The 18,192-nt window shown below is 39.0% G+C and overlaps 1 protein-coding gene and 1 long non-coding RNA gene across 3 annotated transcripts in view; both read left to right on the top strand.

The window, feature by feature from the left end:
• Nucleotides 1-18,192, top strand: part of LOC130082414 (uncharacterized) — a 109,750-nt gene that overhangs the window by 68,341 nt on the left and 23,217 nt on the right. The window lies entirely within an intron of this gene.
• LOC130082415 (uncharacterized) lies at nucleotides 16,368-16,970 on the top strand. Its single transcript, XR_008806771.1, has 3 exons — nucleotides 16,368-16,407; nucleotides 16,666-16,726; nucleotides 16,802-16,970. It is a non-coding gene; the product is annotated as an uncharacterized LOC130082415 (long non-coding RNA).

Raw genomic sequence — 18,192 nt, 5'->3', positions numbered from 1 at the left:
ACAGAACGTAGGTATACACTCGAGTCAACATAATATTTATCTTATTTATATTGTTTCACTTTCATGTTGAGAAAAACAATAATATTCACATGCTCGAGTAGAAAACACGCTGACAGACGTTGCAGGGACACCATGACAGATAACAAAGTTTCTAATAGCACTTTGTGTTTTCTGTTAAGGACTTCTTCTTTAACGAAACTTAAAGGAAGCATGTCTCAAAATCATTTTGCTACAGTTTCAGTTAAGTAATTATCTCGCTCACTCGGATTCAGCTGCGCTTACCTGCAGTCGTTAATGCAGTGATGGACAGCTGTCTTTCCTTATTCGACTGCTGTTTGGATTTCATGTGATTTCTCATTGCGGTGGTATTATAACTCCATCATTAATTAATTTGATTAAAAGTAATTCCGTTCCTTTTCGCGGTGGGAACGCTCTGCGTGATTACGTCATGAAGCACATGTAAAATCAGTCTAATGGAACATCATGGGTGACGTCATTGACCAGGAAACTATAAAGCACCCCTGAAATCAGAACGCGCTAGCTTCTGTACCTTCAGCAAGCGCTCTCCGTGAAATATGTCCTTGTCTATTTATTGTTGTCTGTCAAGCCCAATATATATTACTATCTATCATTATGGCGAGCAAGCAAGATTTTAGATGTTGTGTTGTTCCCTGCCCTCGTTACATCACGGGTGGGGACACGCATCAGCTTTGTGTTGCTTGTTTGGGAGTGGAGCATGCCCAATCAGTTCCCGAGGGAGCTGATTGTGAGCATTGCATGAGTTTGTCCATGAAAACTCTCCGCTCTCGCCGGGCGTTCTTTGAGGAGGACGGTTCGGTTCGCGTTCCCCGAGGTGCGGGTCCCGCTGCTGTCGAGGCACAGCGGCGACTTTCATCTTGGGGATCGCAGATAGATATAGTAGCGGGGTTTGAGACGGGCCCCGCCCTTTCTCAACCCTTACTAGAGCTTAGATCGGGCCCAAAAAATCAAGCCCGACCCGACCCGAGCCCGTGCACGTTGTGTCCGAGTCCGGCCTGGCCCGAGACATTAACTGTAATTATCAGCCCGAGCCCGATTTAAACCCGAACATTTTGGGCCGTTATAACCAGGGGCGACGCCAGATCATGCAGGTGCTGATTGGGTGCTAGACCATTGACAGGGGGGAGCTGCGCAATGTTATACATATATATATATATATATATATATTATATAAATACTATTAATAAATGTGCAAAAATTGCCCACTTAATATTTAATATTAAATTATTTCAATTATCACAATGAAAGTTTTAATTTTATTAAATTGAACAAGCACAACATTCAGCATTCAATCAAATATTCTTAAAGATTCATTATTATTAATAATGTTATTTCGACATATGTGTGCGCGTGCAACAAGCAAGATGTGCATTTGTAAATTCGGTGACAAGCGTGCCAAAAATTGATTTAATTTATGATGAGATGGCTTCAGTTCACGTGCTATGGTAACCGCGGCTCGCCGGCGCTTCCATGTCATGATTATATTGTTTGCTATATTTGCTTCTTATTATTCCAGGTAATTGGTTGATGAAAAATGCATTAAAATTAAGATACAATTTATACAAAACGAAATTCACTTTAAAGAAAGGCTTTCTACAAAACAGAACATAATGAAGTGGTCATGCCTGAACCACTCAATGTCTCCCGATATTGCGCACCCTCCTATCTATGTTCACTTTCATAATCAACATAGATGGGAAAAAATAACATTATAATATTTGAATAAATATGAAAATAAATGCGTTTATTTAATGGCTACAACACATACTACAGACTCTCTATTTGTACAAATTGCTGCACATTCATTTAATTCTGAATTTTGCACACATAAATTGAAAGGCATGTAGGCCTATTGACTTTATTGCGTGCATTTATTAATTATTATCTTTATGAATAAAGTAACAAGGACAAAGCATGTAAACTGCGTTGTTTATTTATTCAGAATGGAATGGATCGCAAATGGATCCGAATGAAGAAACGTAAAAAAACGAACACAGAAAATGAAAAATAATTAACTTTGGAGGGCCTAGCTAGGAGTAGGCTACTTTAATATAATTTAACAATGTTTTAGAACATAGAATCTTTTTTAAACAAAATCAATATTTGTAAAGCCTGTAAAACGCAGGCCTATAGTGCAAAAACTCTGTTCAAATCTGGTAGCCTCCTGCCTTTGTATGAGCCTGTAGATGAAGTGTGAGGAATTGATTAGCCAAGGCTATATATGCTGCATGTAACCATTATATAATAGCATATTAATCACAAAGTTATAGCCTACTTACATGGTTCTACATGTTGTCATGCAAGAACAAGATTGCGTCCACAGTTGCTGGTTTCAGAGCGGTCCTCCTCTGCTCTATCGTTCGGCCAGCTGCGCTGAACACGCGCTCGCTGCTGCTGCTGCTTGCTGGAATGCAGAGGATGGATCTTGCCAGCCTGACTAGTTTTGGGTACACCAATCCATTGACTTTCCACCATTTCAGTAGATCCCTGTCGTCATCCATGGTATGCCTCTGTGAATTGTACATGGCCACTTCATCCTCATCTGGTTCGTTATCATCGTCTTGGTTCTCCCATTCGGCAAAGTCAGAGTCCATCCTGGGCCTGGCTGCTGGTGGTGTGAAGCCAGTACTGCTCATTGCACTGACAGTCGCTGCAGCATCTTCCTCCACAGACAAGAGTAGGGTGCGAACGTGGGCATGTACTTCAGCTATATCTACAGGAGACATCATCCTCAATTTGTTGAATTTGGGCCAGAGGAAAAGAGCAACTTTGTGCAGAATGTTCACCTTGATTTTTTGCACTATGAACTCGGCATGTCTCTGGCGCACAAAGGCTTGCTGTGGAGAGTCGGTGGGAGAGGGCTGGCAATGTCTCTTCAGTCTCTCAAGCCAGAGACAGATCAGGTTTATGGTTGGATATTTGTCACCCTACAACTCTCTCTGGGCATTATAGAATGGCTCCAAAAAGGTGACCAGAAAGCTCAATAAGTCAGGTGCAATATTTTCGATGCGCTCAAGCTCACCGCGGGTCTCCAGCTTCTCCCGTAGCTCTGGGTATATGTCCTGCACTGACTTGAGTGTGAGGTAAACTGTGCTAAATCGTGTCTCCCCCATCTGTAGCACTGTCTTTGATAATTGCGCAACCAGGCCAGATTGTTTCAGATATCTCACGAGTCCTTTAGCAGCAGATATGGTCTCTCCTATATCCGACGCGTTTTGCGCCAGTGTGTCGGCATGCAGACCGTGACGAAGGACAGTATTAATTAGGTGATCGAGACAAGAAAGCCTCCTATATGGTTCCAGTGCTTTGATTATGTTGCTGCCTTCATCTGTTACCCACACTATTCGGCTGAGGGAGCTAGGGTCGAGGCCAAATTTGTTGACCAGCAGACACACTATCTCGCGTCGGATATTTTTCCCCGTTTTAGCATCCTCCACGGGAAACATTGCTGTGGTGAGATTTTTACCAACTAATGTATAGTCGTCGGTGATAAAATGACACGTTATTGCGATGTAACTTAGCTTTTTGTAGTCATCAGTCCACATATCCGTGCTCATCCCTACGTCTCCATTCTTCAGAGCATCTTTGAGTGTCTGTGCCAAAACTTCCCTCCTCTCATCGGCCTTTTTTAGGCAAGCATTGGAAACGGTGCTATGGTGAGGCAGGATGGACTGGGCCGATACACGACCATATGTAGCACCAACATTCAGTGCCCACTGAAGCTAAGCAGGGCTGAGCCTGGTTAGTACCTGGATGGGAGACCTTCTGAGAAAAACTAGGTTGCTGCTGGAAGAGGTGTTAGTGAGGCCAGCAGGGGGTGCTCACCCTGTGGTCTGTGTGGGTCCTAACGCCCCAGTATAGTGACGGGGACACTATACTGTCAAAGAGCACCGTCCTTCGGATGAGACGTTAAACCGAGGTCCTGACTCTCTGTGGTCACAAAAAATCCCAGGATGTCTTTCGAAAGAGTAGGGGTGTAACCCCGGCATCCTGGCAAAATCTGCCCAGTGGCCTCTGTCCATCATGGCCTCCTAATCATCCCCATATACTGATTGGCTTCATCACTGTCTCCTCTCCACCAGTAAGCTGGTGTGTGGTGGGCGTTCTGGCGCAATATGGCTGCCGTCGCATCATCCAGGTGGATGCTGCACATTGGTGGTGGTTGAGGAGATTCCCCCTTCTATGTAAAGCGCTTTGAGTGCCTAGAAAAGCGCTATATAAATGTAATGAATTATTAACATTGATCAATTCTTGAGCTAGCACCTGGAAGCCCTGGCCACTTACAACGTAAAATGGCCTTATGTCCCTGCAGCAAAACTCAACGCATTTCTCTGTCAGAGCTTGCCTCGCCCTCAGCGGTATGGTCGGAGAAGTAACAAAAGAGGACAATGAAGGCTGACTATCATCCTTTCTGTCATGGCAAGCCTGCTTCATGTGTCTGTTCATTGTCGAAGTCCCCGTTTTTTTGCTGTCATAGGTGAGCAGCGCGCCGCACTTGCACTCGACAAAGCCAACACATATGTTGTCACTGCCCACGACTAGTTTGAAATGTTTCCATACCTCTGACTTTCCTTCATACTTCTGCAAAGTTAATTCTCCTGTTTAAATTTTTTTCTTGACTTCTTCAAGCTCCATATTGCACTTAAGCTAGGCCTACAGTACACAACACAATACAGCACAGCGCGCGAGTGGAGGAGACGCTGTGCGTGACACGTGACGTGCTTGATCAAGGGCCCGACCCGACCCGAGCATAGTGGCGTGAAATATCGGCCCAGCCCGGCCCGCAGGTCGGGTCGGGTCGGGCTCGGGCTCGGGCAGAGAATCTAAGCTCTAACCCTTACCTGCTGGATCCGGTGTCTCTGCCCAGGAAGGAACCCGCGCTGCGGCTTCTCCTTCCCAGGTTGAGGCACCAATGTTGCGGATATCCAGTTCTGAGGAACTGGATGTCGTTGATATGGGTGATTATGAGTTTTCACCAGCTCATACCCCTGCTGATGAGGAGCTTTTGGAGGTTTTATCTTGTGCTGTTGCTAAGTTAAATATTGAATGGCCAGCTGATGATTGTGAAGTTGATTCTAGAAAAAGTCTGTTAGATGAACGATTGTTGCCATCTAGATCACGACCTCCGCGTCGGGAACTCCCGTTTTTTCCCGATCTCCACACAGAGGTGTCGAGATCGTGGAATAAACCGGCGTCTTTCAGAGTGCATAATCCACAAACTAGTAATTATAGTAAAGTTCAAGGGATTGATCACTATGGTTACATGACAATGCCTCGCGCGGAAGAGACGCTTGCGAGCTAACTCTTCCCTGAGTCAGCGTCATCACTGAAAGCCCCGACGTTACCCACCAAGCCTTTAAAAAATACTTCTTTATTTGTGGGTAAAGCGTATTCGGCAGCAGGTCAGGCCGCGGCATGCTTACATACCATGTCAATACTTCAAGCATACCAGGCTGACCTGCTAAGGGACATGGACGATTGTGAGGAAGTTAGGGCTGACGCAATTCGAGAATTGTGCGTCGCACAACAGATCTATCTCTCCGGCCACGGAGCGTCATTTATGGTTGAATCTTACTGATATTAAAGATAAAGATAGGTCTGTTCTTCTGGACGCGCCGCTTTCACCTACAATTTTGTTCGGCGACACTATAAATTGTGTCGTTGACAGGTTTCAAGAAAGTGAAAAACAAGCGGCTGCGTTTCAGAGGTTTCTTCCTCGCCGGTCCAATGTCCCCGTGGCTGCTCGTAACACAAAGTCTGAGCAGTCTCATCCGTTTACGAGCTACGCCTTCCATAGATTCCAGCAAAAACAGAGCGTCGCCGCTCGGGTGCCTCCTCAATCCGGGGTTCCTGAGTGGCGGTCGCAGTCCAAGCCTGTTAGTGGAACAGGATCTGAGGACTGTTATCACTAAGAGAGCTTGGGCTAAGAAGAAGTCCTGACGCCAAGGCCGTCAGACTTCTGAGGGTGGTCCCCTCCAGGGAGGAACGATTCCAAGGAACCGTCCCTCCTTGGCGCCCTCCGGGGGGGGGGGCGATTCTCCGAGGAGAGTCGCAGCGTTGCCACTTCGGTTGTTCCCGGCCGGTTTGCCGTTTCAGGGCACCGAGGTGTCAGCGTCCCCGTGCAATCCTCTGAGGAAGGTTGTAGAACGGTCAGTTCGGTCCTGAGACGTTTTGTAATATAATATCATTTTTATCCAAGTAATTCCAAACTTCACGAGGCTGACGACAACGTGATCAAATACAATCAACATGCTCCACAGCGCTAAATAGTGTATTTAATAGACTATGATTTTAATAGTTAAGATAAAAAAATAAAAAAAACAGCACTACCATTAAATGAGTCGTATGTAAGATTGTGGCCAAAACTGGTACTGCAATCACTTTCAAATTACTGTAGAGTGGTGTATCCCATCCCCCTCCCCCTGACTCGAGGTTGCCAGATAGGCTGCAGGATCCAACATTTTTTTTATCCGACACGTTTGTAGCTGCAGCGGCTTTTATTTAGAAATCCCAAACACATCACCACCCCCGGCCGGCAATTTATTTCTTATGGTCAGGTGGATGGAAAGTGAACTATCTATGGATCTCAAGGGGGAATGATTAAAAATTAGATGACCTCTTTCACTCGAAATTCACTCGAAAAAAATATATTTTATTACCTTGAGGACTGCAAACCAATTCATTCAGGGGACCAGAATGTTAACCTCTGTCCCTGTTAAAATGACTCACTGTCTTTGTGCTGTATTTTATCTATCTTTTCCTCTTAGATGTGAGAGATCGCTGTTCTGAACTCAGCTGCTCTGAGGATGAATGGTGTGGGAAGAAAAATGGTGTTTATGGCTGTTTATGTAACGAAGACCATCACAGACCACAACCTGACTCTTTTGGTTGGTATCATTTGACAAATTTTTTTTTCCGTCATTAGTTTCGACATTTCCTTAATGACAATATTTTGTCTTTTAATCCCCTCTCAGATTTCTCAGAAACCTGTGAAAGCAGCTCTGGCTCTATATCTGTGTCTCGCTGTCAGCTCTTTGAGGCTGGTTTTCCAGCTGATGTCTTACACCTCAATGATCCCGGCTGCAAAGGAACGGTCCGGAATGGCAGAGTGGAATTCCTCTTTGATAATGATGAACACATCTGTGGAACAAATCTTGTGGTAGGTTTAACTCTGCATAATCTATTCAATACACCATCTAAATATTTGTAGTGTCTGATAGGACCAACAGAGTTTGATCTGACCCCTTGGGGAATCTCTTTGAGAAGTGTCTAGAGAGGTCTGTAAGGATACTGAATCTGTAACAACAAAATAAAGGGCCCAAACAAACCTCCCTAAAGACTTCTCAAAGTCTGAAAGTGATCCAGAGGGGAAGGTTACACATCATAATGCCACAAAAGACACTGAAACTTGTGCCCACATTTTCCACCATTAATTTGTAGCCCAGCTTTATCTCATGTGACTAATACATTTTGGGCTTTGTAGTTTTTAATGATATACATGTAGATAATGTTGAGTTATCAAAAAATAATTTTTTTAATGGAGTTTCTATTTACACCAAGTGCATAACTAGGCAGAGACTATTTACACTAACTCCACCCAACAGGTATTTAATAGTAGGAATAAAGTGTTCAACAGAGCTTTGATTGGCCCATAATTGAAATTGTATGTGGTGTCTTCGCGTTGATCGGACGGGCTGAGACATTGACGCGACACGTGCATCTCTTATGACCACACTCAAAACCATGGCTCCCTTCCTGGACCTTCGAGAACCTTTACTGATCAGCAGGTTCAATATGGTAGGGTTAGGGGAAGGTGTAGTGTGGGCTTTAGGGACAGGGACAAGGAATCTCCCACCCTTTACGAAAATAAACATTTTATTGTGGTAAAAGTATAGTAACCATGTTTTTTTTTGGCAGATTGATTTCCAATTGTATAACCACAGTTTTACTACAAATTCCATGGCTAAACTATGGTTATTGTAGCAAAACCATGGTTAATTTTTCTAAGGGCAGTAAGGTAGCATCCATTTATTATTATTGCAGACTGTTTTATAATATTATTACTACAATACGCTAAGGTGCAAATAGTATCTGCCACTATTTTCACTAATTATAAATAGCATCTAAGTACTTTTTTTTACTTAGTGCAAAGAAAATACTGCTGTAGTACAAAAAGCTGCTGCCTTTTTTAAATACCTTGAATTCAATTTAGGCTAAATTATAAAATGTTGTAGTGACCCACAAGGAAGTCTGAAAGAGACATTCACCAAGGGACTGTTCCTTTAAGGAAGGGGGGGTTAGACGATGACGAGTTCCGGTTTTTGACGTTGTGTTTATGTTTTGATATCACTCGCTGTACTTGTGATAGAAATATTGAAGTGGATAGTAAAGTTGACTCGACGCATCTCCGTCTCTTGTCTCCTCATTTACTGCACTCCACAATGTTATATTTTTGTCCACAGGCTAACGGCACCCACTTCATCTATGATAACTTTATTCTGGGGACACCGAGGTCAGAAGATCTCATCAGCAGAGAGAAAATCCTGAAGCTTTCTTTCAGCTGTGTTTATCCTCAATCACAAACACTTTCCATGAATGTGGAAATCAACCCACTGGAGAGGTGCGAGTCAAATACAAATTCTGGTTCAGCAACACTACTGTTATTAAAGGAGTAGTTCACCAAAACAGAATATTAAATGCGTGTGTGTGTATATATTAAAGTAAATATATGCTAATATTCTCTAAACCAAGAACAAACTCCTAAAGCAGAATTTTACCCATAAACAAAGAAGTTTTAACACAGATCTATCCATTATTTTGACAGTATTGTGCACAAGACTCTTCCCGCTGGTGAAGGCAGATATCGGGTCCGGATGATCCCATATGAGGATGATGAGTTTACCAGGCCCTTCACTGGTAGAGTGGATGCAGAGCTCGACCAGGAGATGCATGTGGAAGTTCGTGTTGAGGGGGTCGACAGCCGCCAGTTCGCCCTGGTGATGGACACGTGTTGGGCTACACCTGTGAATGATCCTGATTACAGCCTCCGCTGGGATCTCATCCTTTCAGAGTAAAGCAGGGCTTCTTTCTATTCTTTTAAGCCTATAGCCTTAACTCAATGTAATATTATTTACTAAAAAAATTATAATCAAATCAGTTTTAGGATTGTCATAGATACTTTGTCTTTCAGTATTTCAGAATTAAATCACAAGATTCCAATTTTTGTACATGGAATTCAAATGTGTGATGATTTACAGGAGATAACTTTGTATTGACTGTTTTAAAAATAAAGAATCTGTCATTATTGATATTCTCAGGTGTCCCAATCCGAATGACGACACAGTGGATCTGCTGCAGAACGGCGTCTCGACATCCAGCCGTTTCTCCTTCAGGATGTTTATCTTCACTGCAAACTCCACTAGGCTTTACCTGCACTGCGCTGTTCACCTTTGCCTTCTGTCAAGCAATCGCTGCTCAATGGTCAGTTTACAAAACCTCTCATAATTCATACATTTGTGATACATTTTCAAGAGTAGCTTTAGTACTGTAGATGTGAAATAATTTTTCAATGTATGTGTTGAACATCGATCGAATAGCCAATGTCCCTGTCTGTTTTTCTGTCTGTAACCATACGTTTGAATGTTTAGTTCTGTCCTCCATCGTCACTCGTTAAGCAGGGTGGCGTGTTGTGCGCGCTGTGGCTCCGCATGAGAGATCTCTCTCTCCTGGACTGTGATAGCAAAAATGCATTACAGACAAATGGTTCAATATTATTATATATAGATGTGGCTGGCAAGATAAAATTTGCAAGATAATGTCTTTATAGCAATAATAAATAGCACGTGTACTTTCTTAATTTCTCCTGTTCCGACAGCAGAACGGATAACTTCCGAGCTTATCGATCCAGCGGTCTTTCATAAGTCAGCACCGGGCCCGTTTAATACCGGGTTTCGGTACTCATCCCTAGTTGCGACGGTACTCTCGACGTCCACAGTCCACAACATAAGATCTTGGGGCACAATGTGATTTCACAACAACTCCAGGAGACCTCTTGTGACTGCCATGGTTGCATCCTTACTTCATCTCCAAGCTTCAGTGCAGCCCGAGGGCCACTTGCACCTTTTGCAACACCATCAGCAACGACAAGTTGGCTTCGAGAGTCCCAAAATGGTTGTACTGCATTGGGCACATCACACCTGTGATGCTGAGCTCCTTTGTTCGGGCTTGAAGCTCGGAGTACTTTTGAGGAGGCTGCTACGAGAATGTCATCCATAATGCTTATTGCTCCGCTGATATCCTTCATCCATAATACACTGAAAGATTTCTGGTGCACCTTTCAGGCCAAAAGGAAGCCTAAGCCGCCTAAATCTTTCAATGGGCGTGTTAAAGGTTGTCAGAAATTATGATGTTTCATCTAGCTTTATAAGCAGGAAGCTAGATTTTGCATCCAAGACTGAAGGTACAACTACGGAGGCCGGAGCGTCACTTAAAGAAACGTCAAAATGACAATAAATTACAAATGTCAAAAGAGGTTTTGTACTGGCTCTATCTGTTAGTAAAGCTGGCCCTTAATGTTCAAGACTTCCCTCTTCTGGAGACTTTGTGCACTTTTTTATCTTGTTTGTTCAGTGATATTTAACTGGGATTCACACAGCTGGATTTTGCTCTTTCCTCTATTAGGACTGTGGCTCTGGACACCAGTGGAGAGAGCGCAGGTCTCTGGACTTCCATGACAGTGCTTCCATATCCCTGGGTCCTCTGGTGTTGTCTGAAGGGAACACAGGTGAACATCTCATTTATTTTGATCATTTGTAAATAAAGGTTTCTATGTAAATATATTATATTTCAATGCATTTCATTATATTCCCTGTTCACAGATAAGTGGGTCCCAGAACAAGTGAAGGCATCTGAGGCTTCTTGTCTGTGTGGTTCTCTGATGCTGATACTTGTTCCTCTGATGAGTGTCCTGACACACTTTTAGTTTAGTAGCACAGTATTTTACATGCATGTTGTTCAATGACATTTTAATTGGACACACTGGTTTTGGTTTTGTGAATGTTTCTTTATTTCATAACTGTTATTTTATGTAGCATAATAGATTTATTGTTTAATAATTTGCATTAATTGTTACTACATTAATACATAGATCAAAACTGCCTAATGTTACTGAATGAAATGTCGACCCAGGACGAGCTTTAGGACTGTGAAGCTTTGGGGGTATTGATGGACTCGATCTACTCCATCTACGTTTTGATTCCGATCCAGATTTTGTCTTTGACAAAAACGTGATTTTCTCAGCTTTTTGTTTAAAATGCAAAGTTTTTTCTTCTTCTTCTTCTTAAAGTATAGGGTATGTTCTTTCCTTTGATATATTGCATGTTCAGTCATTCATGCAACAAAAGTATTCTTCGTTTGAGTTTATTTGACATAAAAAGTAGCAATACAACTGCGCTATGAATTCTTTGTCAATGATAACACAATAAAGTTGCATTCATTTATTTCCATTGTGGGCCTTGATTTTAGAGAGTGATACTCATTTATTTTCTTTTAAAAAGTTGTTCAATATTTTATCCAGGCAATTATTATAAGGCATGTATGTAAATAGCCTTAACGATCCAAAAGGTAAATAAAAAAAAAAAAAAAAAAAAAAAAATTGATGGTTGGCCTTCCTTTTGTAATCTTTTTCTTTCAGAAAAAGTATGAGAATATTTAATGATCCCAGTGCTTTTTACTGCTATCTTTGCAATAATTTTACTTCCTTTCTATTGTGATGTCATGATAATATGCATGAGTCTTTTTACTTTTAATTTGAAAGCCTTTGAAGAATTTTACAGTTGAATTGTTCTTTTTAGAAAGCAAGATAGGGTGAAGTTCAGTCAGTGGTCAGATAACCAAAAAAAAAAGTATTTTATTGTACTTTTTTTTAGTTATAGAAGGTGAAGAGAAAGTGAAATTGAAGAGCTTGTAGGACAGAGAGCAAGTTCACATTCAGGCATTGTTTTGATACTGTCCTCGATTGAGAGCGTAATCTTAATATCTGTTTATGTTATTATTATTATTATTACCATATTGTGAACATGTTTCTATTACTAAATATGTTTGGATTTGACAACAAAATATTACAGAAGATTTCTACATTTGATCATAAACAATAAGCAGTACGTCAGTAGTCAATGGTCGTATTGTGTGATTCAGATTGCAAATTCCTATCAAACGTGTTAAGATAAATATATGAGCTAATATTATGTATGATAAAGTAGAAAGTAAGATAAAGTATGAACTGCTTTTATAGGTAGTTTTAACCTATAAAAGGTATTGATTATTCAAGTTGGTATCTAAGGGTTAACATGCTGAACATGTGAAAGCCTCTTTGGCCTGTATGTCATGTTAGTCAGGCCCACATTAAGAAAAGCCATGTCAAAGCAAACAGGTTTCCAGAAAGAGTAATAACTTTTGCGCATAACTTAGTTTACTTTAACTAGGTTTAACATTGCCTTCTTTCTGACTCATACGTTTCCTCATTATTGTTTTGCTGGGTTAAGTGCTTTAAATTGGAATAAATAAATAGATTAATGAATACATAAAGGACAGAAACAAATAATAATATTTTTGAGTATACTGCAAATGTGTTTAACAATATTAATATCACATTATATTGCAAGGCTCTTAATTGTTAAATATGTAAATATATGTTCAATAATATTTTAAAGTGAAAGTTTATTAGAACTGAACATATCTACACAGAAGAAAACGTCATAGCTTTGTCCTTAATTCATCCAGGCTATAAAGCTCTTAAATTCTCCTTTGTAGTTTCCCTAATGAAAAGTTGCTATAGTTACAAGGCAGCTTTACTGTTTTTTCATGCCATGATACTCTCTCATTTATCCTATTGTGTTACTAGATGGGGCCAAGCCTCCCAGACAACAGTCAAACCCATTATATCATTATACAAAACTGAAAATAATGGATCAGAAACCAACTATGTGGCACCACTGTTTGATTGTACAGAAATAGAAGCTTTTCAATTTTGATAGCTTTATTAAAGTTCTCTTTTCTTAAACTGACTTTTAAATGTGCAAATAATCTAGCTCCAGCCCTTTTGTGACAATAATGAACACAAGGAGAGTGGCCACTACACTGGCAACTGCACAGCAGAGGGGCGCAAAACCTCTTTCGGCCAATCATGTTCTTCAGTGATAGGGACCCATTTTTGGAATGATTTACCAACTGAAATAAAAACACAAACCGAACTGAAACCATTTAATAGAAAAGTGAAACACTGGCTGAAACACAACCAAACATGTGGCCACATGTGTTGTAATGTATTGTCTATGCTTGATGCCTTTGGGCTTGTGTTGTTACGTGATGTGCTGTTTTGTGTAATGTGGTCACGATTCTGTGAAAAGTTGATGTAATACATTAGTATACAATGTATATGCTGCATGATTGTGTAACTCACACTATGTAGTTTTATTTTTTATTTTCTATATATGGATTAGCTTTTTAGAAAGGCCTGACCAGGGACTGGGGTTGCAAATTAGCCTTTTGGCTAGAAACCTTTTATGCAACACACATCTACACATATTGTTATGGCTTTGACTGTGATAATTATGTATGTAATAATGTGCGCTGCATTGTCCCTGACAAATAAACTAATAATAATAAATAAATAAGAATGTAAATGTAAGGTCAACACAGCTAAAAACCAAGCTCCTCATTACCATGGTTGTATGGTTTCTATGACAACAACAACAATACTATTAATAAACTATGGTATTTGTAATGAGAAACACCTTAAACTTTATAAAGGTGACTTGTGTGCCCTTATATTAACCAATATTTAATGTAAAGCTAATAATAGTAATATTAACAACAAATAACCATGTCATATTTCTACATCTTTAGTTGCTGCATGGTCATTTATAGGTGGGTCTGTGTGTATTGAAAAGCTTGTAATTATGTTGTGTACAGTTTACCTCAACACTTCAGTTTACATGGAGCTTATTTTTATCACAGAGCAACTTGTAGTTTAGCCGGTATATCCCGTAACAGGTTTTTAAATGTGTCAGATTTACATTTGCTTATTTTTTATTGCACATCTATTTACCCACAAAAGCTTATGATGAACATTTGGGTCAAATTGGTATCATTTTAATTCAATGAGATCATCAGAATTTCAGAATATTCTAACCAGAGTTTGTTTAAGGAATAATTACAGTATTCATCCTCTTCAGTGTGTGTCTCTTTAACACTTTGATATGCATGAGGTTTGAGCTTCACTGAGAGCCAGTATATGATCAGCTAATAATAATGTTCAGATTTCATTCTGTTTGTCTTTATCGATGGTTAGATTATCTCGTCATAATTTTTTAACCCTTTTACTTTTTATCACATGATCTACAGCATTCTTATGACAGATTTTAACGTGATTATTTTTCTCATTTGTGTTTGCCATTGTGTGATCATGAAAAAAAAAATGAGAGAATGCAGTGGTGACAGTCACTGTAAGTAGATTTGGGGGATTCTCCATCAACTGCATTTGCAACAATTAATGGAAAAATCCACTTTGGTGACTTGATAAGAATCATTCAGTGTCATTTATTTGAGAATCATTCATCATTCATTCAGATGACAGTAAACCTCAATGTCAGGTTAGGAAATACACAGTACTTCTCATGAGATGCTCATACTTTACTGTAGTTTAGAGGATGAAATATTAGTGCCAGATTTAGTGAATTTAAATTCATAATACATTAACAAATCTTCATTTATTCAGCTTGTTAAAAGAATCACATGCTCACAAGCTTCTCATGATCTCCATTTTGACAAGGGAGTATGTAAGTGACATAATGCCATGACTAATTAATCAAACCTTACTGTTCAATTCTTTACCAAAAACTCTTGACATACAAAGCATTGCATTTGATAACTAGTAAGAATAGAGAGCTAAATCAACATAGTGAGACATCTAGTTATTTGATATGTGTAAATGTATACGATACGTATACATTTACTGTCAGGACACATTAAAGTGTGTCACATAAGCCTAGGTTTTTTTGAAGGACAATGAAGTCTTTGTGGATTGTGCAGGCGAGGAATTTAGAACAATTCTAAAGAGTGTAATTGTTGCTCCTCCGGTAAACGTTGAACGTAAGTCCTTAAATTCTTTAAGAACAAAGGCCAGTGTTGCTCGTCTTATGAAGGGTGTTGTGAATGCGAACAATATAAAAAACATTGGCCTACGACATGTTCTCATTTAGGGAAGGACCAGCATTTGTCTGTTTGGCCTGTTTTATGCATCCTCATGTCCTCTTTGTAAATCAAGTTCCATGATTAGAATTTGTTGCTGTTTCTCAATGTTTTTTCCTTCATTGTCGATACCCAAATATTAGATATCGATTTGCCTAATTTATTTGTAAATTAGCATGCCATTTCCCAGCCATTTTAAAAAGACATTACAGTTTACTTTAATAAAAAGCCTTTCCCAAACTCGTCTTATGAAGGGTGTTGTGAATGCGAACAATATACAAAACATTGGCCTACGACATATTCTCATTTAGGGAAGGACCAGCATTTGTTCGACATGTTCTCATTTAAGGAAGGACCAGCATTCACAATAACAGTAAACAGTAAAGAACAAACAATCAGTTAACACATAAATGGACAATAGACATTTGCCCAGTCCAAGAAAATGAGCGATTGCAGTTGCATATCGCATTACATTTAGAATGCAGACAAAACAAAAACAGAAACAAAAAACACTTTAGGGTTTAGCTTTGAGGTTGAGTTACATTCAAAAAACATTTGATATGTATTTCTGCATTTCTGTTATGATCTTGTTAGTTTGCACAACTTACAAACCTGGCATTAATTGACCACTGCCTGCATCCTTCCAGATGTCTTAGGGATGAACTCTAAAGCTTTTAATGTGACCATTAATTATTTAAACTAATTAGCATTATTAAATGAATTAACTATTATTTTTTTGTAAATCTTATGTAAATCACTGGGTGTTTTAAGCAACTATTTTTTACATTTACTAAAATACTGATCTAATCAAACTGACCCATCGTTATTCCATCTAGATTCACAAGTGAACAAAAGGTGAAAGAATGTCTTTCTGAATGCAGGTGTACACCAGGAAACTATCAGTTCAAAAATCAAATATCTCAATGTCACATGAAAAACTGGTTTAAGCTATTGTTGAGAAATGACATCTAGTTCCAGTAAAGGTCCACCTACAGGTATTAAAGGCACTGATGAGATTGTGAGATCTGCAGTTCAGCATCACTGTGTTGAACTACTGAAGAGAGAATCTCATAGACCAGTCATCAATCTGAGATTGCTCTGCAGCCGATCTGACCTCAGGTAAAGTTACTTCTGTTTTATCCCGTTTGGGCTCTAATGAGTTTGGCTGTTTCTTTTTTAAGTATTTGAGTGAATGTTATAGTTATTTTACAAATGTGCACAACAAATAAAGAATAAAATACAACAACATATAAGAAACACATCGTGTGTGTGTGTGTGTGTGTGTGTGTGTGTGTGTGTGTGTGTGTGTGTGTGTGTGTGTGTGTGTGTGTGTGTGTGTGTGTGTGTGTGTGTGTGTGTGTGTGTGTGTGTGTGCAGGTGCTGTTCGACACAATGAGGTTTCTGATCTCACTGTGTGTGTCGCTGCTGCTGATTAATGGTGAGTGTTTTATAATCATATAAAATTACTGATTTTTTTTCACAATAATAAACAATTATGCTTTGTATTTAACAGGTGAACTAACCGATGGACAAACAACAGGTACAATCATTCTTTCACTTCATCCAATCTTCAATTCATCCTTTGTTTTTCATTAAAAATGTTGAAATAAATGTAGTAGAAATAATTAATATGATAAAAGAGTTTTCCTATTGATTTAAAACCTTCTCATGTTTTAGCACTTTCTTACACATTGAAATTCACAGGAGACTCCAAAAGAAAAGAAAAAAAGTTTATTTAGTCACAAAAGATTATTACTAAAAAGCTAAATTTGTATATATATATAAATGTATATATTAAAAAAAAACTATGTATATATAATTTTGTATTAAATTGTAACTATAAATAAATAACTATTTTAACTTTATTTATTTATTTATTTAATATACACTGCAGTTCTATTTGTAACACATAAATGTTTTGAGACAAAACCCAGAGGCCAGACACGTGTTTGAAATTTGTGACATTTATGAACTGCACAAATCTCAAACACTTGCTTGTTTTTTATGTCTTTTCTTTTTTTTTTCTTAGTTGAAAGTACTACTGTTATACCAGAGACATCCACAATCGTAACCACGGAAACTACAACCACAGACATAACAACTGGTAATAAAATGGGCTATATTATTCTGGAAGATTATGTATTTATTTAGGAGGCTTAATATGCCATATGAAACCTATGGTATAAGGGAAAGTAAATATAAAATGCCAGGTGTTACAGTTGCATTTTTTTTTTTTTGCATTTGTAACATATTTCAATACTACAATTATATATATATATATATATATATATATATATACAGTATATATAATATATATATAATATTTTCTCTTATTGATGGAATAATATACTGAAGGTACAGTAGTTTGCAGACGAGGGGAAGCCAATAACAAAAATTGCATAGTGAGACATCTAGTTTAAATATTACTGCTTATATATGTACACACATTTACACATGTACATATATCCGCTATTCCGCTTACAGAGGGGACACACTGTTCAGAAGACAAGAGGTAGGTGAAATAAAAAGTCTCTGGATCAAAAAATCTAATTACGTACACAATGCAGTCAATGCCCATCCCATCTCTGCAATAATAATTAATAAAGGCTGGTTTTTAAAGTAATTCTTCCTGTATTAATGTTCATGGGTAGCCTAAATGGGTTCCATTCAGGCCATAACAATAAGTCTTTTACTGTTATATGTCAACAAGATTAAAAAAATAATAATTTCACCTGCTATACCCAATGTAGCGACTACGAGAATGAACCAAACACAATTGAAGCTTTTGGTGATTGTTCATACATAACCATACAAAAGAGGCTTCACATTCCAGATTCAAATCACCAAACCCAGAGCCATAAATCACCCACAGGCCCCAGAGAGTCTGCAAGCAAAAATACTTTT

This window comes from Rhinichthys klamathensis, unplaced genomic scaffold (genome assembly GCF_029890125.1).
Source record: "Rhinichthys klamathensis goyatoka isolate OS25496 unplaced genomic scaffold, OSU_Roscu_1.1 h1tg000045l_1, whole genome shotgun sequence".
NCBI lineage: Eukaryota > Metazoa > Chordata > Actinopteri > Cypriniformes > Leuciscidae > Rhinichthys > Rhinichthys klamathensis.
Note: the sequence above shows the minus strand (reverse complement) of the source record. Positions and strands in the feature narration are given on the sequence as shown.